Source organism: Amblyomma maculatum, chromosome 5 (assembly GCF_055883805.1).
Source record: "Amblyomma maculatum isolate TAMU_Amacu chromosome 5, ASM5588380v1, whole genome shotgun sequence".
NCBI lineage: Eukaryota > Metazoa > Arthropoda > Arachnida > Ixodida > Ixodidae > Amblyomma > Amblyomma maculatum.
The window spans coordinates 69,565,824-69,574,837 of NC_139348.1; the positions used below are offsets into that span (position 1 = coordinate 69,565,824).

Consider the following 9,014-nt stretch of genomic DNA (forward strand, 5'->3'; position numbering starts at 1 on the left):
ATAAAATATACGCAAGAAACTAAACTGAGAAAGAAACAAGCGCCTAATGAATCGGGCCAACAAACGACTAATCTAGCAGATAGAATGATGCTGACGGTGCGGATATATGAGAAAAAATGTAAGCATCGTATGCAACTACCTTATAAAGAGGTGGCAAGTCGTGGTACTGAGATGCTTAGCTCAATAATTTTCAACAAACTTGCTTCAAATCCTCATTTCAGGGTGATTGAAATATTCCACTCGATTGAGCACTATTGTATGAAAGCATTTTCGTTGGTATGCTAAAAGTGAGCAAACTATTCGTAGTAGAACACAGCATTCACAAAATACAACTTGAACAGGTTTGGGTGTTGTAAACAAAACAGCTAGGCGCCTCTCCAGGACGACGACGCGCTTCGCTGCTGGCACAGAGCCCTACATAGATGAGCAGCAACAGCAGCGCATCGTTCAAGGCTGATTCAAGTCCTGTCATCTAGGAAACGCTTGCTAAACGGAGGGTACAAAACCGAGACCATCGATCTGCTGAAAAAGCGATTACTAAAAAGCTCGAAGGATGACGCGACAATCGCTTAGCCGGCATGACGGCGGCAGTTGTATTTTGTTTCAAAGAGGGCGCTCTGTTCTTTCGTCCATCCAACGGCCGCTCGTTCGCTCGGCTCGACGTTCGGTGGCACCGCGCACGGAAAATGCTTCTTTCTTCAAGAAATATTCCATGTAAGTTCTCAAATTTTTTCATTCAGGTTTTATAAAGCGTTTGTGTATATTGGAGCAAACTATTAGCCTCTTAGATTGAGCATTTTTTAAATTACAAGCGTTGTCTTACATTTCATTGTTGCTGCAGGCTGCGTAAGCCATGTGCTAGGGAGATTTGTCTTCTTTTAGCATATTTCTTACGTTGTTAACTTTTCAAAAGTGGTTCTCAAGTATGCGCGACTTGATTCCGATCATTTTGCAGCTTATTTCAAGTTAAACCGTTGCTGTTTTACAGAGTACTGATTTCCTAAAGCAAACAACTGCGTCGCATCGTAGCCCTAAAAGCCAACTTCGGATATTCACGGCGTTACAGTGGCTGGAACGGCGTATAGCCGTCACTTGGCTCGGCCGCTCGGGTTCCCTCGAGTGACCTCGGGCGGAGTCGGTGGAGTCCGGGCAAAAGCATATATTTTCGTGTCTGGTGCGATAAAACGCTAACCGCATGAGTCGCGCGGCAGCACTATGCGCAGTGAGCTGAGGACCGCTAAAGCTTTGCCGCTCGGCGCTGTCGCCCAGGTTCTGGGTTTTTAGAAATCGCTCATGATGCTGGAACCAGCTCGCGAGGCAGCCAATCGCAAAAGGCTTTGGGGTACTCACCTTCGTTGTTTTTTTGTTTTTTTGCATGCAAAGTTTGTTTCCCTTGTCCGGTATGAGCGAAAATCCTGCAGACGCTCATTTCGTCTGATCCGTGCATATATGAGCGCATCGAGACGGTTTAGTAAAAGCTTGGTAGGGTAGTATTGCAAAAAAAAAGGCTAGTGTGGCTAGATATTGCTAATTTTCGAAAGTTGCAGAAAAACGCCACTGCTTTCAATCATGTCTGCATCGCAGTATAGTAGCACGCCGCTGCGCTGGGACCATTTTTTAGGGGTGGCGGGGGGGTGACAGTGCTCCCCCCTTTATTCCAGTGTTAAGAATGCCTGAAAACCTTTCTCTGACAATGACCTGTGCGTGGGGAACTGCATCCCAAGCAGCGTGGACTGTGGTAGATGCATGTACTGCACCTAACTATTATCCCTGAATCAGGTTCTGTCGCCACTGTGCATGAATTCTTGCCTCATAGGGAAGCCGACTTGTAGGTTTTGCAACTGGTCTGTTATAGCAGGTCCAGCAGGGCGGGAGCCTTCAGTGTGAGCGCTGGGTGGGCTCAGACAATTTCAGTTCCAGGCCGGGTTCGGGTTTGTAGCATGAGGCCCGGGTCGGGCTCAAAATTACTGCCCGTGCACACCTCTAGTCGCGTCGGTTGTGTAGCACACGTTTGGCGCCCGTGCATGCTTTTAATTTTGTTCGCACCATGACACTTTGCTCCAGCATCAAGACTGCATGAAACATCAATATGCATTTTCCGGTCGTTATGCTAACTGATCGCCCCACCGCCCTGGCACAGCTATGTTATACCATGTGTAACATAGGGTTGCAATTAGTACTTTTTTTGAGACAGCTTTCAATTGAAAATATAGATTAAGAAAACAGAGAAGAGCCATGGTATGCTTTTATCATGATTTAGAGGCATCGATTTAATGGACTTTCTTTCCTTGCATTTAGGGCTCTTTGCTCTATAACGCCCGCAGTCCAGCTGCTCCACTTGTATCATCGCACTGCTTTTGCACAAGCAATCATCTGCCATCAAAGGAGTGCTGCGTGAATGTGAGGGAGACAACATCATCATCATTTTGGTGCTGCATAACCTGTCAACAACTGTGGGAGCCTTGCCATGAAACATGCTGTGTGTAAGGAAGCATTGCCTCGGTAGGTATGACTCATTGCCTTTGTTTTGCTTTATATAAAGGCTTTAAAAAAGGCTCTGCTGGCTTTTCGCTATATGATTGCATGCTATATGACTTTTTCTAGCTTTTTAGCTCAAGACTTACTTGTTCAGAAGTCTTGCCCACAGTATGCAGAAAATAATATCCTTCATGTCCCTGGCAGTGCTTTAATAGCTGGTGCTATATTTCGTTGCTTTATTTCAACAGTATGTGACTATTTCAAGTTGAGGCATGATTGAGTGAACCTGTGGTGTAATAGCACAATAACAGACATAGCTTGTTGAACTGACGAAGTAGTTGTCATTTGCGTAACACGGGAGAGCAGGTGCTTTAAGTGATGGAATATTTAGCATACTCGATTATGCTTGCATTACAAGAATTCGCAGGAAGCCTGTATTGAGGTTTCAGAGAAGAAAGCCATTACGTATTCCTCAGGTTATTTGCCTTCCACTCTACCTTCATTACTGCTGCCTGCACTGTATGTATTTGTTCATACAGACATGCAGTTACTGACTGCTTGTACATTTCTGGTTGCCTACACTGGCTTCAGTCATGTAGATGTAATATTACTTTGATCTAAACCAGGCTATTTACTTTGCTCAAAGTGACAATTATAATTAATTCTCTCCCCAAGCCATTGAGATTTGCCATTAGCTCCCAACTCGCCTTATTCGCAGCTGCAATGAATTTATTCTGTAACCCTAGAGCAAGACATTTGCAGAAAGGAGATCATCATGCAATACTCGTGCAAATTTTGTAAATTTTAGAGGACATTCTGTTTGTTTTTGCATATGCTTCGGTGTTCGGAAAACAGAGCAGACTAGCTTACAGTGCAGGAGGGGTGGTCTGCAAGACAAAAGGAAATTATTAGTGCAGCTGCTCATTCAGGCGTGCATTCCTTGTGCATTTATTGCTCTTATATATGTGCACCTTTGCCTGCATGCTTGCCAGGGCTTTCCCCATAATGGGTGGCAGTGATCTTGCCGCCCACCTCTCAGGGGGACTGCCCTTTACCAACTACTTGCCCACAACCAACTCACCTCCTGGGCTTCAAATTTGTCATACTCAAGGACGATTTTCTGTGTTTGATGTTACCAGTGACGTCACTTAAGATACGCAGTGTGCATCATTGGTCCATTAGTTTCATTTCGGGATGTTGTCACCCCTTATATTCCCTACTCATATTTCTTCTTCTACATCCCCTTGCAACTGCCAAACGAAGTAAGACGTATAAAACTGCCAAACTCCCGCAGTCTCTAAATGCTAAGTCAACAACCAAAAAGCTTTTACATGTCTAAATAAAAGTAGAAATGATCCGCCGATTATTTTTTTGATTGTCATGTCTAGTCAGACGGTTTAGTGAACTGCCACATGACCAAGCAAATTGCAACTGTAAGTGCACTGAGGAGTCATGCGTTAGAGCAAGCATATGGATCTTGTGTTGCTTAGCTGCTTAACTCCAAATATCCTCCTTTGTCAGACAAGATATTTTTTTTAGAAAACTGGATGGGGAGCCAGAAGAAAGCAGATTGGATTCTTAGCAGCATTGCTACTTGTTACACGTGCGTTCCACCCCTGTATACATGAACTCGGCAGTATTGGGTCGAGTACATCTGTCGAGTGAAAAATCAGTTCTGGGGTTCATGTATACACAGTCGGGTCGAGTAAAATAGGCGGCGGAGCAGGTTGCGTTAACTCGCTTGCAGGGGGTAGGTTAATTCGCTTGACCCGCTTATCTAAAGGCATGTAGACGCTGTCCAGTCAGGGAGTCTAGTTATGGGGAACTCTGGGCTATGAAAAATCCTCTGGAGCGGCGACGAGCGTCACTCGAAATGAATGCTTTTTAGCGATAAAATGCTTTTTTTAGATAAAAAATAATCGAAGCTCTCGATAGTAAAAGGCAATGGGATCAAATACGAGTAAGAACTTGCACAATAACTTCGAATCTCGATGCAACGCTCTGCTACGATACTTACTCACTAGAAAGCGAGTTCATGCAGACATCAGCCGGGTCGAGAATGATGACCTTGCTTACTCAACGCTGATTCAACCCGGTGCTGTCGAGTCCATGTAAACAGGGCTATTGTACTTGTAATTTTAGGTGAACTCTCATTTCGTGTATTGCACATTAAATTTGAGCGATATTGGTGCTTTCTTGCGTATGTGCTGTTTTGTTCTGCAAATAGTACTATTTCTCCAGACACAATCTTATTTTTAATTTGAGTACAAAATATTGTCCATTTTTGAAAAAAAAAAAACAATTTGTGAGTCTGTTAAGAAATTTTGATTTTGAAATATATTCACAAAACAGCAACATTTTATAGATACTAAAATGTAAAATGTGTGCGAAACAACTTTTCAGCTCAGGATTAAACTGGGTTTTCAAGGAACTTATTGTGATAGGGTGAAAGTGAAAAATCACTGTCATGCTAGATGTATCGTTTTTTTATGATCCCATAGTCACATCAAGCATTGTATTTTATGGTGTGCTTAAGCAATGAAAATAATATTTGGCCTCAGATATTCAGGCAGATTACTATTCTCTATACCAACAACTACTATGAATTGGTTTTAAGAAATCAGATGCCCGAGCACCACACCTGTTACCTGGACATAAAATCACCCATGTATGCCTAACTGAATATAATCTTGCACGTGGAAGGTTGCCGATGGTATGGCCATATGATTAGCTGTGATGAAGGAAAATGCATACCTGGTAGGCTGCTAGCTGATAAGGAAGTACAATATCATTGTACTCAGATCTAGCATAACATTTTCCTGCCTATGCAAAGTAAATTTCTAGTACTTGCTCAATTGCTCATTGCAGGCTGCCTGTAATAATTTTAGCTGAACAAGCATGCACTGTATGATTACTAGAACTTCTTGTCGGGCTTGTTCGTGTTTATTTATTATAAACTGAAGGCGCCAAAACAATGCACGCACACAAGAAAAAAACGGGACAGAGTTCCACTCACAACTGATTTATTGTGCAGAACAGAGTACATATATATCTCACTGCAGGCACATGCCCAAGGAACACATTCAGCTACATCACATTCAGCATCATGTAGTTTAACATAAGCTATGTTCAAGAAATGCTTTCTCAGAGAAAGAGGCTGTGGTATGAGGCATGGGCTTCTTGAACATATCTTATCTTAAACTACATGATGCTGAATGGGTTCTTTGCGCATATGCCGGCAGTGAGATATATATGTACTTTATTCTGCACAATAAATCAGTTGTGAATGGCGCTCTCTCCCGTTCTTTTTTTCTTGTTTGTGTGCATGTTGTTCTGGTATCTTTAATTTATAATGAGCACTGTATGAAAACTATTCCTTGGTACATTACAATTAAGGCAATTGTTTATAGTAGAATGCAGCAAGCAATAAAGCTGTGAAAACTAAAAAGCTGGAACTTGAAATGGTACGGTTATCTTGAGAATATTATATGCGTACACAGCCTTGAGAATATCTGCAATCTACACATCTCCTTCAGTTAGCCGATTGAAGATAGCTTGATTGACTCTGTCAGGGCAATTATTTCTTTATTCTGGCCGCAGTAATGTATGCGTGCCTGTAACTGGTGTACTGCAGAAAGATATTCTTTAATGTGTTCTTTAATATCATCCAGTCTTGCATGCTTAGTAATCCATATTGTCTATTGCAGGAATGTTTAAGAATTTTTTAAAAATTGAAAGTTCTGGAGCCTGAACCGTCAGATTTTCAGGAACTGTAATTCTATATGAACACTAAGCATCTACCTGAAGTTATCGGTTTGCCAGAAGCAGGTTTTTACTTCCAAATATCTTTCTTTTGTATCTGGAATGGATATTATTTTGCATATAGGTTTATCATCCCTACGTTATAAGATGCTGCATGCCTTTGCAGGCCCAGAAACCTGTCGCAAAGTGCTCTAAAAGAAGAATGTGTGGCAATAGGCCTTCAATATATACAGTAAAACCCCTTTATAGTACAGCCACTGAGGCCAGCGAAAATATTTACTATATCATGGTCTTTACTGTATCAGTGGTCTGTGATGACATGGTCCTGAAAGTGCTGTCTAGTAGTTAAATAGGCACTTACTGAACACGTCTTGTTGCTTAATGAAAAAAACCTAAATACCTTCCATCTCGCTTTTATCATCTCTTTGTGTAATTTTTTCATTATAAAATTTCTCTACATCTTGTGGAAGTACCTTTGAAGCATGAAGACGTGATTACGAATGCAACCAAGTTCGATTTCATGTAAAAACTACAGCCTTGCATGAACATGGTGTCCCTTTTTGCTCTTTCTGTCTTTTAAAAGGCAATAAGTAATAAATTCGCATGGCACTCAAGTGCTGTAAGACCTTACTCGCTGCACCTCCACTTTCTGCCACCACTGCCTCATGATTTGTACTGCACATTGCAGTGTATGTTGACCCATTTCTTTCCCTTCCCTATTTCTTGCTGCACGTTTACTCCTTTACTTCCTGAATGGAACACGCTGCCTCCTCGCTATGTTTGTAGACAGCTTTACTTTTTTCTTCTTCGCGCTGCGCGCTTTCCCTCACGGCTCCAAGGCTTCTGTAAAGTAGGCTTCATCTGACTGCTGCTACGGCTAGTAGTAAAGCCACCTAAACGAACACTCGGGGTTATTGTTCTGTTTTCAAATCCAAAAGTCTTGGCTTCGCGACTCTAGGTAGCGCGCGGGAGTCGTCGCCAGGGTCAGAAGCACTTTAACCGATTTTTACCAAAAACATCTTTACTATAAAGGGGGAAAATGTACAGTTGCCTATGGAAGATGAACTGGGACTTCAGTTTCACTTTACTATATCAGAGGTTTTACTAAGCGGGGTTCTGTATTTTGTACTCGATCGTATAGAGCACCCAGACTTCAAATATGTGTTTGGATAAGTGTTGAGAAGGTGAGGTTAGATCTTATTGTGATATATGCTTGTCTTCTGTGCAGATGTGATTTGTAAGACCCACGGACCAATCTCCTCAACAAACTGTTCCTGAACGGTTGTTTCCTGCGGGGTGCCCAGCTTACTACCTGGGCCATGTGCTTACCCCGCCCCCTCAACCTCATCACTTGATCCATTGACCCTTCACTGCCAACTATCATGCTCAACACAGTCCACTGCCATTTTCCATCCATGGTGGACACTGCCCTGAAATGCACCCATGCTCAGCCTCCTATTCCTGCAACACCTCTCGCACTACAAGGCTATAGTGCATCAACCCTGCTCAACATGTCCAGCCCCTTCCATCATGACCAATGCACACTGCACCCAATCACCTCTACCTGCACTACCTGGTCATGTGCTGCTTAGTGCCCTGTTTCCAATTACACCTACTAGCCTCTCCCATATTAACCCTGTATCCAATGCCTCCTGCACTGCATTTTGGCCCTCTGATGTCCTTGTGGCATTTACATGTATATGAGCTCTCAATAAAATGTTTTCGGAAAATATTTTGCTTGCCTCATTTAATTGCATGCTTTTTATGGCTCCTTAGGGAGATGACATGCAAGGTGGTATTGGGAAATGACTGCATAAGAAAACCACAATTATCAGAGTGACAGTTGAACAAATGGCAGCAGTAAGGGCAAGGGTGAAATAACTGCATGGCTAAAGGTGGCTTAACAGTGGCAGGCCACGTGTGCCGATGAATACTTGTCGCATGCCAATAAATACCAATATATGATACTAGCGGCACGGCCGGTTCATTGCCAATGTCAGTTGGGCCAATGAATACTAGTGGCATGCCAATACGTGACACTAGGGGCACGGCCAGCTGATAGCCTATGTTGGCAGTGCCAAGACAGGTACAATGTTGGCATATAAGCCGGACCAATATATAAAAATGTAGTAATTTCTCAAAAAGCCAGTGTTACGCCAATGTTGGTACCAATTTTTGTCGACGTTGGGCCGGGATTGGTGCGATGTTGGTGTGCTGCCTGGGGGGGTGGCGAAGGCTGGGCCAGAAAGCGCTTAACGCTACCACAGCATAGCCACATAATGGGGGGCAAAAATCACAAATTAAGAAATTATAATACCACAGATTAAAAAGTATGAATCAACATAAGAAGAATAGATATTTTGATAACTGCATGTGAATGAAGTAAGGTATTTTAATAAAACATTCCTAAATTAAAAACAAAATGCAACACTCGTATTGCGCCTTTCTTGATGTTGCATAAGTCTTGGTGAACTTTGCAGGCCTTGTTACGTACTTGCGAACTTGCAAAGTAGGCAATCATGGTGGTAAGCAAGGCAACGAAGCTGACGAAGCAACGGAGCGGTTTCTTATCGCTGCCTCTGTGGTGTGGTGCCTTTGTGTGCTGCATAGCCGTTCTGAAAGTCGCTCAGTTATCATACATATATCTGGAATGGTGACGCAAAGGTGCAGAGGGTCATATGGATCATCAAGAGACGCTTGTTTGGGTAGGTTCCCTGGTGGGCACATGGGGACTGAAGACATTTGAAAGGCACAAATCCCATAGCAGAGTTTAT

At 42.8% G+C, this 9,014-nt stretch overlaps 1 long non-coding RNA gene across 1 annotated transcript; it reads left to right on the forward strand.

Moving 5' to 3' along the window:
- Window positions 1–606: 606 nt before the first annotated feature.
- LOC146188471 (uncharacterized) lies at window positions 607–7,970 on the forward strand. The gene is made up of 3 exons (XR_014707538.1): window positions 607–714; window positions 2,299–2,502; window positions 7,469–7,970. It is a non-coding gene; the product is annotated as an uncharacterized LOC146188471 (long non-coding RNA).
- The last annotated feature ends 1,044 nt before the right edge of the window (window positions 7,971–9,014 follow it).